Source organism: Lissotriton vulgaris, chromosome 7, assembly GCF_964263255.1.
Source record: "Lissotriton vulgaris chromosome 7, aLisVul1.2, whole genome shotgun sequence".
Lineage (NCBI taxonomy): Eukaryota > Metazoa > Chordata > Amphibia > Caudata > Salamandridae > Lissotriton > Lissotriton vulgaris.
In genome coordinates this window covers 946,112,151-946,128,997 of record NC_141695.1, presented here as the reverse complement: position 1 = coordinate 946,128,997, position 16,847 = coordinate 946,112,151, and positions in this window count along the sequence as shown.

Genomic DNA, 16,847 nt, shown 5'->3' with positions numbered 1-16,847 from the left:
TCAATTTTCTGGATCAACTTGATCTAACTATAAATGCGGCCAATCCGCTCCTCCACTTAAGTCGTATTTTCCAATTCTATCTTCGGTATATTTGTGGCATCTTCTGTTCCAACCTGCCGAGAATACAGCCTCTGTCTCCAATGGTGTGTTCAAAACCGGTACTCTCAGAGTCTCAACCAACACCAACGACACCCTCACCACCGCCGAGCACATGCACTTCCAAATCCACACCCACCCCAACACCACCCTCCGAGGAACGCTCGTCTACAGACCACCCGGACCACGTCCACAGTTCTGCGACACCATCGCCGACCTCGTCAACGCCCACGATCTTGCCTCCACGGACTACATCCTCCTCGGGGACCTGAACTTCCACCTCGAGAACAACATCGACGCCAACTCCACCGCTCTGATCGACAACCTCGCCAACCTCGGTCTCAGACAGCTCGTGACGACCCACACCCACACCGCCGGACACACGCTTGACCCCATCTTCACCACAAGCCCCCACGTCACCTTCAACCACACCACCGAACCCTACTGGAAAGACCACAGGTGCGTCCACTTCACCTTCAGGAAACCCACCACACACCACCGCACCCAACAGCTACCACGTCGCTACTGGGGCAAGATCACCAAGGACCAGCTGACTACCACCCTCGCCCTGAGACCACCTGCGGACCCCACTGACCCAGACACCGCCGCGACCAACCTCAAACGATGGATCAACGACTGCGCCGACACACTCGGCCCTCTCAAGACCTCGACAAACAACCACACCAATAAGAAAGCCGTCTGGTTAACCGAAGACCTCCGGACCTCCAAGCGCACCTGTCGGAAGCTGGAAAAGAAATGGCTCCACGACCAAACACCAGACAGCCACACAGCCCACAAAAGCGCCACCCGCAGACACCACCAACTCATCAGGACCGCCAAGAGAACCGCCTTCAAGGACCGCCTAGACAACAACTCCCACAACACCAAAGAGCTCTTCAGCATCGTGAAAGAACTCTCCAACCCCAACTCCAACACCAACGACATCTCACCATCACAGGACCTGTGCGACTCCCTGGCCACCTTCTTTCACCGCAAGATGGCCGACATCCACGACAGCTTCAACTCCGACACCCCTGCACCCACCACCGAGACCACCACCCCTGGGACCCGCCCCCGCTCCAGCCGCCTGACCGCCTGGTCCCACGTCAGTGACGAAGACACCATCAAAACCATGAACTCCGTCCACTCCGGATCCCCTTCAGACCCCTGCCCTCACCACATCTACAACAAAGCCAGCACAACCATCGGACCCCACCTCCGGAAAACAATCAACAGCTCCTTCGAAACAGCAACCTTCCCGGAAAGCTGGAAGCAGGCCGAGGTCAGCGCCCTTCTGAAGAAGCCCACGGCGGACCCCAAAGACCTCAAGAACTTCCGGCCCATCTCCCTGCTCCCATTCCCGGCCAAAGTGAATGAGAAGATTGTCAACAAACAGCTTACCCGCTACCTCGAAGACCACAACATCCTGGACCCCTCCCAATCCGGTTTCCGCAGCAACCACAGCACCGAGACCGCCCTCATCGCCGCCACTGATGACATCAGGATCCTGATGGACAAGGGAGAAACAGTCGCCCTCATACTCCTGGACCTATCAGCAGCCTTCGACACAGTCTGCCACCGAACCCTATCAGCATGCCTCTACAACGCCGGAATTCAAGAGAAGGCCCTGGCCTGGACCACATCCTTCCTCTCTGGCAGAACCTAGAGCGTCCGCCTCCCACCCATCAGCTCAAAAACCACCAAGATCACCTGCGGCGTCCCACAGGGATCCTCCCTCAGCCCGACGCTATTCAATATCTACATGGCTCCACTCGCCCACGTCGCACGACAACACAACCTCAACATCATCTCCTACGCCGACGACACCCAGCTGATCATATCCCTCACCGAAGACCCCCACACCGCCAAAGCCAACCTCCACAGAGGAATGAAGGCCGTAGCCGACTGGATGAAGGACAGCAGACTGAAGCTGAACTCAGACAAGACGGAGGTCCTCATTCTCGAATTCACCCCTTCAGCCTGGGACGACTCCTGGTGGCCCACACCGCTAGGTGCAGCCCCGGAACCCACAGACCAAGCACGCAATCTGGGGGTCATCCTCGACTCCACCCTCTCCATGACCAGGCAAGTCAACGCCGTCTCTGCGTCCTGCTTCAACACCCTTCGAATGCTCCGCAGGATCTTCAAATGAATACCCCCTGATACGAGGAAAACCGTCACCCACGCCCTCGTCACCAGCAGACTCAACTCTGGGAACGCCCTCTACTCAGGAACAACAACCAAGCTCCTGAGACGACTACAACGAATCCAGAACGCCTCGGCACGACTGATCCTCGACATTCCCCGACGCAGCCACATCACACCCCACCTGAGAGACCTGCTCTGGCTCCCGGTCAACAAAAGAATCACATTCAAGCTCCTCATCCACGCACACAAGGCACTACACAACACCGGACCTACTTATCTCAACAACCGACTCAGCTTCCACACCCCCACCCGAAGCCTCCACTCAGCCAACCTCACCCTCGCCACAGTTCCTCGCATCCGGAAAGCCACCGCTGGCGGCAGATCCTTCTCCTACCTCGCCGCCAAGACCTGGAACACCCTCCCCAACAGCCTACCACAGACCCAGGACCTGCCGGCCTTCAGAAGACTTCTCAAGACCTGGCTCTTCGATCAGTAGCCCCCCAGCCCCCCCCTCCCCCCCCCCCCCCCAGTGCCTTGAGACCCTTACAGGTGAGTAGCGCGCTTTAGAAATGCTGTGATTGATTGATTGGTTGATCAGTTCCCACCTTTTTTAGTAATGGATGGATCATGGCATGTTTCCAGTCGGAAAGCACATTGTTTTCTTGTAAGGAGGTGTTAAGTAGGTCTGTGATAGTGTCAAATAAATGTGAGCCAAGTTTTTTGAGTATCGTGCACGGTAGAGGGTCTTTTGGTGACCCCGATTTAATGGTACTAAGCAATTTATGTAGACTCTTAGTATTTAGTCTGGGCTAGCTATCCAAGATACTTCCAGGATTCTGAGAAGCATCTGTATCGGATTTGGTGATTGAATTGTGAACAGAAGGACACAATCGTGTTATGTCAGAGGGGAGACCACTATTCTGGGCTGCCACAATTCCTTGATAAATTTTGTCCACCTTTTGTATAAAAAAGGACGATAATGCTTCACATTGCAATTTGTTTAGATTTGTAGTTTTAGATCCTGCAAGTTCTTTTACCAACTTAAATAAGGTTTGGGAGCGATTTAGGGCCTCCGCAATTGTGGAACACACATGGTCTGCTAGTGCCTTATTGCAGAGGGTCTGATATTTGCTTAATCTACATTTGTACTCTTTTCCCGCCTCCGGAGTATAGTTTTTCCTCCATCTGCGTTCAGAGGCCAATGAATATTAGAAGCGAAATCAACTTGTTTTCTGAACTGCAATCATCTGCCCCCCATGCCTCTTAGTGAAGTGAAATCTATACATATATAGCTAGACAACCAGCTTAACATGGCATCTTATGCGGCACATACATTGTCAGCTACCAAAGCCCCTCTATACTCCTTCAAGAAATGAAAGTCATTTCTTCTACCATCAGACTTCACTCTGGCAGATCACTCCCTTGTGATCTCATGTATTTTGTTATTGTGTTGCAGTGTGTTTTTTTTACACCACCTTAATTTGAACAGGGGTGCTCTATCTAAAATAAGGAAAAAACACGTGTGAGATGCAGGAACTGAGTCAGAGTTGCACTTTATTCGAACAATTTGAACAATTAATGTCAAAGGCACATTGTTAATCAAAAATAGCATTGTGTAATCTAGGAGATAACAAGTTTCAAAGACACATTTCTAGATGAAAAAGTAAATCATGCAATTTTGTAAGTTTAAAAATCACGGCACTTCAAATGAGAAAGAAAAAGACAATTTCAAAATACAATAAGCATTATAGCCTCAGCCAAAGATGCTAGAGAAGATGGCTGAGGGAGACTGCACAAGCGCCATGATCCAAGGGGTCACTTGTACAACGTAGTCCGTTGAATGGACTGAAGAGCAGATCATTTATACTATTTTAATGAGGAACCATTGACCACAGAATCACAACATTATCAGGTGCTTTGACCGCAGAACATGACGCACTAGTAATGGTAGCAGGCTGCATTGAATGTAGTCCTGTCATTGTGACTTCTACTGCTTCTATAAGTGCTAAGTTATCCTCATTCCCTGTTCTATCCTTTTTCCTATACATATCTACACTTTCTGACTGTTCCATATTCCTACATAATTCATACCTACTAATTTACTATCAGTATTTCTAGTAAAATGACAAAACAACTGCGTGGCACAACAGAGGAGCAACAGCAAACATGTTTAGAATGGCAGACAACCACAAAGGTATCCAGTCAAAGTTCAACCAATCAGTGGCTGTGTCTGCTATGGCACCTCCTCCATCAACTTTTTTCTTTTCAATGTTGTTCAAGTCCTCAATGGCCTTGGTGATGGATCCATTTTCTTCATCGTTGGCAATGTGCAGCACAGACTCCCTATCCGAAGGCATACCCTCCTCTTGATATTTTTTTAAGATATCTGGACCCTGTTCAATAGGCGGAACTCCTGTGATATGTCTTTTAATACTGTATACCCGTATTACTCAGCATACTGCCAGAGTTGGTGGAGCAAGGTAACAGACCAGGGATGGGCATGGATGTGGGAGATTTTTGCTGCTGGAACGATCAGGGAGCCCTTGTGCATTGTTCTAGTGAGCACAGGCTGCTCCTGTCAAGATCACCGCCGTGTGGAGCCGCTGTCCACATTATGCGGGGTAAATGGCAACCACACAAGCACAACTACATTACCCAGAATGCCGGGAGACAACGTCACGCGGTGACGCCGGTCACGCAAATACCCGGAAATAAGACTCAGCCTGTACTCGCCAGCGGTGCCGATAATTCAGGTTAAAGACTTCGGACTGGTCGGTAAGGTGCTGTAGCGGTAAGCCTTTGCTTGGAGATTCGTTGTTCTTCTACGATCCTTTCACCCCGTTCAGGGTCGGGTGAAAAGAAGTAGCGGATCCGTTTTGCGCACGGCTGTTTGCATATGCATGGTTCACGGAGAACCCTTGTGATTGTTAAACAGGGGCTCTCTCTTTCTTTTTCCCTGTTGAATGAAACGGTACTGCCGCGTTATTAATTGCGGGGAGAAGCTTGTTGACGGTCTGTCTTAAGACGGAACAGTGTGCATAGTTCAACAAGCACTTGGGTACTTATTCGAAAACAGTAAGGAGAGCAGGAGCAGATAGGATTGCTGTGGTTTTGTTGAACTAAGTCTCTCGAGTTCGGACACGGGAAGTGTCACAAGGAACCTCTTACTAACATTTCATATAAACTTCACCAAAGAGCAGGAAACCGTTTTAGAAGGGTGCTGTAACCTTGCCTGCCGTATCTTGTGTTTCCTTTTTTGCACAATATCTTCTTTACTACGCTTTGTATTTGAACATACAGGGGAGACGATTCAGGGGTCCGAGAAACAAAGGGATTGGTCTAACCTAAAGAGGAACACCAGACTTGTGTGGTATCTAGTAGTGCTATTGATGATTCTCATATCCTCATATGAAACCATAGTTCATTGTGTTTCTATATATTTGTCATTACAGTTGGTTGCCATCCTTGATCTCGGTTCCCATCTTTCCTCCCCACATTACAAAGCCTTTGCATTTTCCTTTTCAGGTAGGGGTTTAGGTTAATGTTGTGATGAGTGTGGAAGTGCATTGTGGGGTTTAGGGGGGTGTTTTCTAAATATCTGTCCTTGTCGTTTCAGATCTCCCTTTCCGCTGTCCCCTTCCTTTCCCGCGCTCACAGGACTATCTTGGTAGTCTGTGTTACATACTTCAGACTCTAGGAGAGTCGTGTGAGTGAGGTTATAGGATATTCAGCCGCAGCCCCGAAGAGAAGCGACGCAGAGCCTGACAGCTCCATCGAGGAGGCTGTTGGCGATAGAGACGTTCTCCGCAGGCCCAGTAGAAGTCCATTAGGCTCCTCTACAACGAGAGGGCTAATAAAAGCCACTGTGGAGATATTGGAAGCAGTTCTAGTGACAGTTAGACTAGTTATTGAAACAAAGAAATTTGATCATATCACTCCAATTCTAAACGAATTACACTGGTGTTTTTGGAAGAAAAAATTGCTTTAAAGTTGTATGTGTTATCCACAAAGTCCCAGTTGAAAAATAGCCTAAATATTTTCAAGGCTCACAAAAAAAATCTTTGATGGCAAGAGAGGTCTAAGAAGCAAAAAGTTATTTAGCTTAAAGGCCAAGAAGTTCCTAAAACATTGGACTGCAAATCAGCCTTTCACCAGAGCAGTCCTAACCCTCTGGAATGCTTTGCCAGAAGAAATGAGATGTGCTAGGGATCTTCTAGCTTTCCGACAAATACTGAAGAAACATCTTTATCAACACTCACCAAATCCATAATCTCTATTAATCTCTTTCTACATCCTCCTTTCCCCCTGTTTGCTTATCTAACCATTTTTTCTTCTTTCTACTATTTCAGTACTTTATGGCCCCTCAACTATTTTCCCTTCCCCCTCTCCTTGTGTTCCAGATTGATAATTTTATGACTCCTTTCTGGAACTTCTATTTTTTATAATTGTAAGTTCTATACTATCATCATATTCATTGTTTATCTTACCTTTTATCCCTACTCCTCTCTCACTTGTCCGACTTTTGCTCTTCAGGTACCACCTTTATCTCCTCCCACTTTTTTTCTGAACTCTGACAATAACATTCTCTACTGTTGGGACTCTTTAGAATGTAATCCTGCACCTCTCTTGTTAACACATTGCTGGTTTGACGAGTTCTTATTTTGTATTTGTTGTTTGGACTGATTGTCCTAGTTCCTCTGTATTGTGATTTTCAAAGTTACTTGTATAAGAGTGAGGATTCCTTTTAGCTAATTGCAGAGAGTATGGGTTATCTTCGCTTATGTGTTCTATTTACATCAGACAGGCAATGGCAAATTAAAAACAAGAGAATTGTGTCCTCATCAGGGCAAGTGGTATATTTCTGGTCTTTGCCAATTGCAAATGTCTTCTTGTTTGTTTTGTCTTGGGTTCAACGGACATCCAAGGAAGACATGATTACTGTTACTCAGAAAATAAATTTGGAATGTATCAGTAGAAATGAACTTTATGAATACAGGAGGGGGATAAACGGAGAAAAGAAGAGGAAAGTAAATTCCATTTCACTGTAGTGTTATCTTAAGGTTCTAATCACCATGCAGTTTCTTTTTAAATGAATCGTCATATTGGGTGCTGCTCTTGACCTCTCTTCCAGCTTATCTACATCTCTCTTTCAGTTTACTGCATTCCTCTCTTCTTCCTCCCACACAGTTGCTCACCCTACCATTTATCTGATGGGCATATCAGAGCCTTTCACACCATTCCTCCCATCTCCATGGTGTGCTTTCATATTGCATCACTTTTACCTGAGTCAGAAGTGGCATGTCAGTATTGTGTGCCTCACCTATTACCTGATGTTTTCCAGAAGGCAATGAGTTCCTGGGCTTTCCCATGTCCACAGGAGTGGCTGAATGGTGCATACAACCAGTGGTGAGAGTAAGTAGATTAAGGCCCACAGGCAATTTCCTGCCACAGAGGATTTCTGACATTTAATCTAATGCAATATAGGCAGGGTCACTGGAATTATGTGAATGTGAGGCATAACTATAGATTTGCCACATAATCCATCACCTGCAGATTTTAACAAAAAAATGTGTTTCTAGCTCAAACAGTTCAAAAAGTTACTAAAAATGGAAAAGGCACGTCTTAGTGCGCAGTGGAAGGCCTTTTGCAAAGGTTGACTGGTCATCTTTCCGTTGCCTGTTGCTACATTTGGGTATTAAACTGCTAATAATAAATTGGACCCAATGCCCAGACAGTGTTAAAAAGTGTAAAAAGTTCAAAATACTATTATGAAATGTGTCACATTACACTGGATAATTTGGCTTTTCTTCCTGCATAATTTACTCAACCTCCTGCATAATATGTCCCTCGTGCCACATAATTCCAGTGGACCTGAATATAGGCTTGAAGGATTTAGTGGTGACTTCTTAGTACTAAGGAAGGCAGGTTTCTTGTTGCAAAATCTTGGTGGCCAAAACTCTGTAGCAAGTGATAAATAACAAAAACCTTCCTAGTTACTTATGATATGCTTCTCTGAAGGGTCAATATTCTTAGGGAATTGGTTGCATGCTTTCTGCTGCTGAAAAGTGATCAGAACTGATAAATCTAAATTAAAGCCCTGCAAAATGCCCAAACAATTTAATTGTTTACCTCAAAATATGCTTCTTTTGTGATGGTAAATTTACAAAAAGCATGGACAATATCCTGGGGGATATGTATAAGGCTATAGAATGTAGTGTAGAAATAGGACCCATGGCATATTAGCGGTGGACTGCGACACATATTGTGCCATATAGTAGTCGGACTAGGAAAACATGTCTTTAGGCATACCACTGTAGGCTGACTGCTGCAGTGTAAAACCTGCAGTACAACCTGCTACTATAACCCTTTTTGACAGGTGAAAACCTCCCTTTTCAATATTAACAAGTCACCTTTATGTAGGACTTATAGCCCACAAGGAAGGTGCATTGTTTTAAAACGTGGGACATGGGAAAAATTAATGTTAACATTACCCAACAGTGACAAGACCTTAAATGCTTTTTACACACAGGCAGGCCTAAGTGTCCTACTTAGAAAATCAGACTAAAATATTAAGTCTGCTCTCTCTGGAATGAGCCCAGCTAGACAAATAATTCAACCACTATTTTTTTAATAGTTATTAAAAATCTAATTTAATGGTGAAGTTGGATTTCTAATAAATATTAAAGAAAGGTAACTTTTAAAAAGTTATTATTTCCTGCCTTAAGTACCCAAAGGCTGATTTCCTTTAGCTCTCCATTTCTCCCAGTTTGTACTTGGCCTGAATAAGGTGTGAAAGAGGTATAAAATTAATTCCAGGAGCTACACAATAGGTCACTGTGTTGAAGGGATACCTCTTTTGAGCTCCGTAGAAGAGTGGGGTCCGTGCCCCTCTTGTTGACACTATAGTGTTAAATACTCCATGACTGATCTGTCTTAGGCAAATGTTAAACTTCTACAACCTCTAAGGGGAGCAAATAGGATACCAGGACAAATTTTGTGTGTCCCCCGGCTTGCTGCTGAAGGACCCTGCTTTTGTCCTGCCAGACTTCTGTCTACTGGTTTGATGTGGGCACAGGACCTGCTTCAAACGGGATTTCAGTGTTTTTTGTGGATGGTACACTGGTAATTTCTATAGTTCACTCCCCTACGCACCCCTAGCCTTCAGAGCCCAAGTTTACTAAAGCTGAGATTTGCCCTCACAGATTGCATGTTGGGCCTGTTTGCAGCTAAGAAAACAGGAACTACTGAAAACGTAGATAAGCTAGGGCCTGAGAACATTTACTCCACTGGACGGGGACCTAGGAGTTTCTTAGGTGGTCACTTCACCCAGAGATTAACCCTACAAAGCTGGACCCTCCCCCAACCTTTCTCAGAACACTTTATGGTGTTGTGGAAGAACATGAGAGGACTGGAACTGCTGTGTTTGACCTGAGAGGAGTTCTGAAGGACTGGCCCTGCTCCACCTTGTTCCGATGTCAAAGAAGTAGATTCCAAGGGTCAGTTGGCTGACCGCCAATGCAGTTACAGGGACACAGTAAGTTACAAGTGGCTTTTTCCTGGAAATTCTCACTCACTAGTAGCAACTGCAACTTGGACTGGACTTTGCTGGTGGCCTTTCCTCACTCCCTGGGAGTCTCTAATTAACCCACTTCCCATGAGGCCCTGGGGCCTCTATATGTGTACTACTGTGTAGTGCTGTGGTTGTTTGGTGCAGTTTTCACGTATATCTATGAAAATCTATTTCTCCGGTTCCTCTTATTGTGATTTTGTTGTTGTGACGTGGGTGCAGTGAGGGACTGGAAACATTTTCTGGTTAAAGAGGGTTTTATTTTTAGCAAGGGGTTCCGATTGCGGAAGGTAAGTCTCTCCCGAGCAAACTCTGCGGGGTCCGTTATGGATCCTGACTTCTCCCGGTCTTTACTGGAAGGTTGTCCTTCTTTCGTCTGTTAGAGGGGTCGTAGATGGTTGGTTCTCTCCCGTAGGTTGTCAGGAAGAAGGTACAGAAAACAAAAAAAGGACCATTAAGGCTCAAGGACTCTTTTAATATGCCCAGGGGAACCCGGTTAGTGAAGGGACACCGCTGAGAATGCTCGTGCTGTACAGTCCACGTTGTATAGAGGGTACGTGGTGGGGAAAGGGTGCAGGGAAAAGGGGGGGTGAACAAGGAATGCGGGAATAGGAATATACACAGCTATATACAAGTGAGGTGGTAGCTCTCTGGTATTCTACGGAGGGGGAACACCCCGCTTCCCCACCCAGCACGCAATCCGCTGCCGTACCTGTTGCAGCCACACTCCTCCTTCGGGAGTGTGGCACGGCGAACCGCAGGATTGTTGGCCTCCTGGCTCGTCTTCTTCTTGTCTTCCGGGCTTCCGCACTCCGCTCTCTTCACCGCCCGTCCTCCTCGAAACTCCGTCTTCTCCCTCCTCGGTGTCGTCACACGCCGTCCCATGTACTTCCTGGGTTTTCACCACTGCGGTGAATCCAACGTCATGCCGGGGCGTGACTTCATCCTCTGTATACGCCCAATTAAAGGTACCGCTCTTTTTATCCTCCGTTCCTGACAGTAGTTTCCAAGACTCCCAATCAATCCTGAGGGGAAGGAGGTGTAGCGATTACCAGGAGATACAGAGGGAGAATAGGGCAACATCGTGGCGGCACTACAACTCCCAGAAAGCCCTGGGTCTTGGCGAACCGGAACACGCCTTCCGGGTATCAATAAGAACTCTCCCCTACTACTGCAGGGTGCTTGTCAATCCTTCCGGTAGCTTGATCGAGTTGGAGCAAAGCTTTCCTTGTGTACTTAGTAGCTGTGGGCGGACGCTTTCCTTCCCGCTGGAGGACGCCGAGTGTAGGTGTGGGCGGACGCCTTCCTTCCCGCTGGAGGACGCCGAGTGTAGGTGTGGGCGGACGCTTTCCTTCCCGCTGGAGGACGCCGAGTGTAGGTGTGGGCGGACGCTTTCCTTCCCGCTGGAGGACGCCGAATGCTGGTGAGAGCGGACGCTTTCTTTCCCGCTGGAGGACGTCTCAGACAGTATTCTTTTCCCGTGATTTAGAGGTAGGACCTCTGTCTTTCAGCACGGCCGTGCTAACTTTGTGTTTAGTCTTCCATTAACTTTCCTATCCTTTAACCTTGGTGGAACTTAGAACAATCTAGACTCTGTTGCCAGGAAACGTTACAAACTTGGCAACCGGTAGTGACTCTAACTACTTTGGAGCTAGATACTGTATTCTGTATGCCTGTTGGATTGAGCTGTGATGTAACAGCCCCAGAACCGCTGAAACCCGCGCAAGAATCTTCCACAGATATCAGGCTGTCAGAGCGAGGGTTTTCAGTAAGTGTACTCTCGATCAATAGATACTAAGACATCAAGGGCGTCCTATTAATCTTATGCTAAACAAGTGTTCTTGTGTTTCTAGAATCGTTGTGCCTTCGAAGACATCCGAATTCTTAGACCAGACCTTGAGGGGTGTCTTCGCAACAACCTCCCGATCAACTATCCTTCCCCCTTCCCGGAGGACTACCTGTCCCTGGTGTGTGAGTTCTCACAGGGAGGGTCAGTGCTATTGGGGATAGGGAAGACTATCGTCATGCTGTGGTCCCCGCTGGCTAGATACCTCAGGTTAGTGGCTTGGATGTTCTTACTTGGGTTTCTTGTCCGCTACTAACCGTGACAGATTGACAAGCCCAAGGACAGAAGCCTAGCCTGGACCATGATCACGAGCGCGGCTTTGGCCTCATTGCTTGAGGGTTTTAGTGTACTTCAGCAGGAAGTGCATGCGTCCAGAGTGAAGAACCAAGAACTTAGAAAGGACATGAACACCATGCGCAGAGAAGTCACTGGCATGTTACGAAAAAATCCAGGAGCAGGGTCTTACATTAGAGAAGCCACACTCCCCCCTCCCCGACAGACTGTATCACAGCCTACAACCCCGATGGCAGCCAGGGGTGGGTTCTTTTCTCCTGCTGCCATACCTTCGTCCTCCACTGACCACTCCCCAGCGGTGCACTTAATTCAGAATACCGGAAATTCCTCTAGCTCCCCCTGAGCGGTTTTATGGGGATCCCAAAGAATTCGAGACTTTCTTGAACCAGTGGAAACCGACTGTGTTCCAAGACGACTCGGCTAAGACAGCGTTTATGATGTCTTATATGGGCGGAAACGCTGCGAGCTGGACAATTCCCTTAATGGAAAAGAATGATCCAGTTCTGCATCAGTTCCCTGATTTCTGTTCTGCCTTAAGAAAACTGTTTGACAGAAAGACACATATGTTGTCATTGGATAAAGAACTCCTTACGCTGCGCCAGGGGTCACAAGACCTGTTGTCTTATATCACGTCCTTTAACCGGCTCCTAGCCGAAACCAATTGACCACAAGAGAAACGGACCTCCCTGTTCTATCAAGGCCTAAGAAGCGAGTTGAAGGACGTCTTATCACAGGTAGTCCAACTGCCGGCGACTTGCGAGGTACTCATCGACCTAACGGTGCAATTAGACCATCGCCTGTTGGAGAGAAGAGGAGATCGGAGCAGGAGACGGAAGAAGATGGTATCCCAAACCAAAACTCCAGCAGGAAGACAGTGCCAAAGGTACAGAGGGGATCGAACCCATGCAGATAGGGGGAATCCGAGGTCCGAGGTCCTCTGAGGAACGAGAGCGACGTCGTAAAATGAAACTTCATCAGGGACTGTAGGGCGAGGGCCCAGCAATCAGAAGGAAGTCAAGCGCCTCGAAAGTCTGCCGTCATGGGAACGAGAGAAACGTCGGAAAACTAGAACGTTCTAACCAGGTGGAGATCACTGGGGTGGACGTGCGACAGACAACGATCTCCTCGCATCTTGCAAACACTATGATGCCCGCAGTGGCTCATATCAACATGCCAGTGTCCTTGTGGACGAAGGAGGACAAGGTCACTCATATGGATGCTCTATTGGACTCTGGAGCAACGGGTAATTATATGGACATAGACTATGCAACCTCCCTAGGAATAGAATGGGAGAAGAAGGACGAACCTGAACATGTGAAGGCTGTGGATGGTTCCACCTTGTCTTCTGGACCAGTCATAAAGCACACGATCCCTCTGTGCATGCAGCATGAAGGACACTCGGAATATATTCAGTTCGATTTGATTGCAGCGCCTCAGTTTCGCCTTATACTTGGCATGCCATGGCTAACGCTTCATGACCCTGTTGCGAGCTGGTCCGCACGCACAGTGTCATTGACCTCCTCCTAATGTAAGGAACATTGTCACGGCCATTCTTCTTTAACAACTGAAGGTGAAGCGTGTCCTGGTGTTCGCCACCTGGCTATGGCGTGTACTGAGAAACACATATGCAGTGCTACCAGTCTGCCCGAGGTATACGAGGGGTTTCGTTCCCTTTTTGAGAAACAGAAGGCTACCAGGTTACCTCCGCATAGGGTTTACGATTGCTGTATTGACCTACTCCCAGGGGCGGCTATTCCATGTAGTCGTGTTTATGCCCTTACCGAACATGAAAACTCTTATTTAAAGAATTACATCGAGGAGAATCTGTCTTCAGGGTTCATAAGCCATTCCACTTCGCCTGCTTCTTCGCCCCTGTTTTTCATACCTAAGAAAGACTGTGCCGAGCTGAGACCGTGCATCGATTACAGAGCCTTGAATAACATCACGGTCAAGAATAGATATCCCCTTCCATTGATCTCGGTATTGATGGACCAGATAAAGGGTGCTCGTTACTTCACTAAGTTGGATCTTCGGGGGGCCTATCATTTGGTCCGGGTCAAGAAGGGCGATGAGTGGAAGACAGCATTCCGAACTAAGTTCGGCTTATTCGAGTATAACGTCATGCGCTTTGGACTATGCAACGCTCCAGCGGCATTCCATTATTTTATGGACGAAGTGCTCAGGGGTCTACTGGATACCGTTTGCATGGTGTACATTGACGATATCCTCGTCTACTCACGTACTCTCCAAGAACACGAGCAGCATGTCACGGAAGTATTACGTTGTTTACAACATCACGATCTGTACGCCAAACTGGAAAAGTGTCTTTTCCATGCAACTGAAGTCTCCTTTCTGGGGTACGTGATAAACGCCAACGGCTTTCAGATGGAGAATGGAAAAGTCGAGGCCATCACGAATTGGAAAACCCCGCAAAACGTTAAATCGGTGCAGAGCTTTCTAGGCTTTGCGAACTATTATAGACGCTTCATTAAAGACTTCTCCAAGATTATCCACCCCATATCCAGTCTGTTAAAGAAAAACGTTCCTTTTGTGTGGGGTGAGGAAGCTGAACAGCCTTTTCGGTTCACTCAAGCCCCCATCTTGCGCCACCCGGATACCCAGCTTCCGTTCATCTTGGAAACCGATGCATCGCAGGTCGCATTGGGAGGGGTGTTATCGCAAAGCCACCCTACAACGGGGCAGATCCACCCGGTGGCCTTCTATTCCAAGAAACTCAATCCGAGTGAGGTCAATTATTCCATCACTGACAAGGAGCTGCTTGCCATCAAAAGGGGATGTGAGGAATGGCGACACTACCTGTTGGGAGCGCGGCATACCAGAGAAATCTTCACAGACCATAGGAACTTGTTGTTCCTGAAAACAGCAAAGGCCCTCACACCCCGACAACTCAGATGGACTCTTTTTTTCTCGGATTATGATTTTGTCATTAAATACCGTCCCGGCCCTCAAAACGGAAAGGCCGATGCCCTCTCTCGGAATCAAGACACCCAAGACACCCAGTCAGTCCTCCCCGAGGAACCACCATCTATTCTGCCTGAAGGGTCATTCCCAGAAAACACCGTTGCCTTGCTAACATCCACAGATTTCATCGAGGACGTCAAGGTGGCGTTAACGGAGGTTGATGCCCAGACCTGGCTCCAGGATGAGCCCCAATGGCGGTCGCAAATTGATGAACTCTTGTACTATCGCCATGCTTTATACGTGCCTGACCCTGGTTTGCAAATGCAGGTACTTAATTGGGCACATGATTCTGTGTTAGGGGGTCATTGGGGTGTGTATAAAACAATAGCCACCATCGAGCGATCGTTCTGGTGGTCTACCTTACGAAACAACGTCAAAAAATACATCAGGAACTGTTCGGTGTGCGCCCAGAGTAAAGCAAAACATACCAGACCTACGGGTCTCCTCTGTCCTATTCCTGTACCTCCTAAACCATGGCACACGGTCTCTATGGATTTCATAGTGGAAATGCCAGTATGTCAAGGAAAAACAACAATCCTGGTGCTTATTGATCACTTGACTAAAATGGGCCATTTCGTGCCATTGGAAGGCCTACCTACATCCGCGGAACTGGCCATGGTTATACTTCAGCATCTCATCAGAGCACATGGCATTCGGAGGGTCTTCATTACAGACAGAGAAACACAATTCACGTCCCGCTTTTGGAAGGCTCTTTGTAAGTCTTTAGCTATTGATGCCAGACTCTCAACAAGCTACCACCCGCAGACGGATGGCAAAACGGAGAGGCTCAACCAGACCATAGAACAGTATTTGCGTTGCTTCACCTTACAAAATTCGATGGACTGGGTCACCCTCCTGTGGTTAGCGGAATTCACGTATAACAACTCCGACCATTCCACCTTGGGTTGCTCCCCTTTCTTCTACCTTCTCGGGTATCACCCGAATATCCTCCCCTTCGACTGGCCGGTGTCATCCAATCTGCCCAGCATTCAAGAACATCATGCGCATCTTCAGGCTGTTCGGATTGATGCGATGCGTCATCTGTCGGATGCTCAAGCCTCGCAGAAACGCAACGCCGACAAGAAACGCAGTCCTGAACTGGTCTACCAGGTGGGGGACAAGGTATGGCTCTCCACAAAAAACATTCATCTCCGGGGTATTAACAAATTAAAGCCTAAATACATCGGTCCCTATAGTGTAGAGGAGGTCATCAACCCTGTGGCACTGAAATTGGCTATCCCCCGTAACTGGCAGATCCACCCTGTTTTTCATGTCTCCCTACTCCTGCCCTGTCCCGTGGACACTAGATTACCCGTTCATCCTCCCCCAGTATTGGTGGAGGGGTTGGAAGAATATGAGGTTGAGGAGTTATTGGATTCTAGGATCTACCGGGGAAGGGTCCAGTACCTGGTCAGTTGGAAAGGTTTCGGGTTGAGGAGAGAACTTGGGAACCAGTGCAGAATCTCCATTGCCCTGAATTGGTAGCGCAGTTCCATCTAATGCATCCAGGGAAGCCTGGACGACCGCCGGGTCGGCGATCCTTGAGAGGGGGTTCTGTAGCGATTACCAGGAGATACAGAGGGAGAATAGGGCAACATCGTGGCGGCACTGCAACTCCCAGAAAGCCCTGGGTCTTGGCAAACCGGAACACGCCTTCCGGGTATCAATAAGAACACTCCCCTACTACTGCCGGGTGCTTGTCAATCCTTCCGGTAGCTTGATCGAGTTGGAGCAAAGCTTTCCTTGTGTACTTAGTAGCTGTGGGCGGACGCTTTCCTTCCCGCTGGAGGACGCCGAGTGTAGGTGTGGGCGGACACTTTCCTTCCCGCTGGAGGACGCCGAGTGTAGGTGTGGGCGGACGCTTTCCTTCCCGCTGGAGGACGCCGAGTGTAGGTGTGGGCGGACGCATTCCTT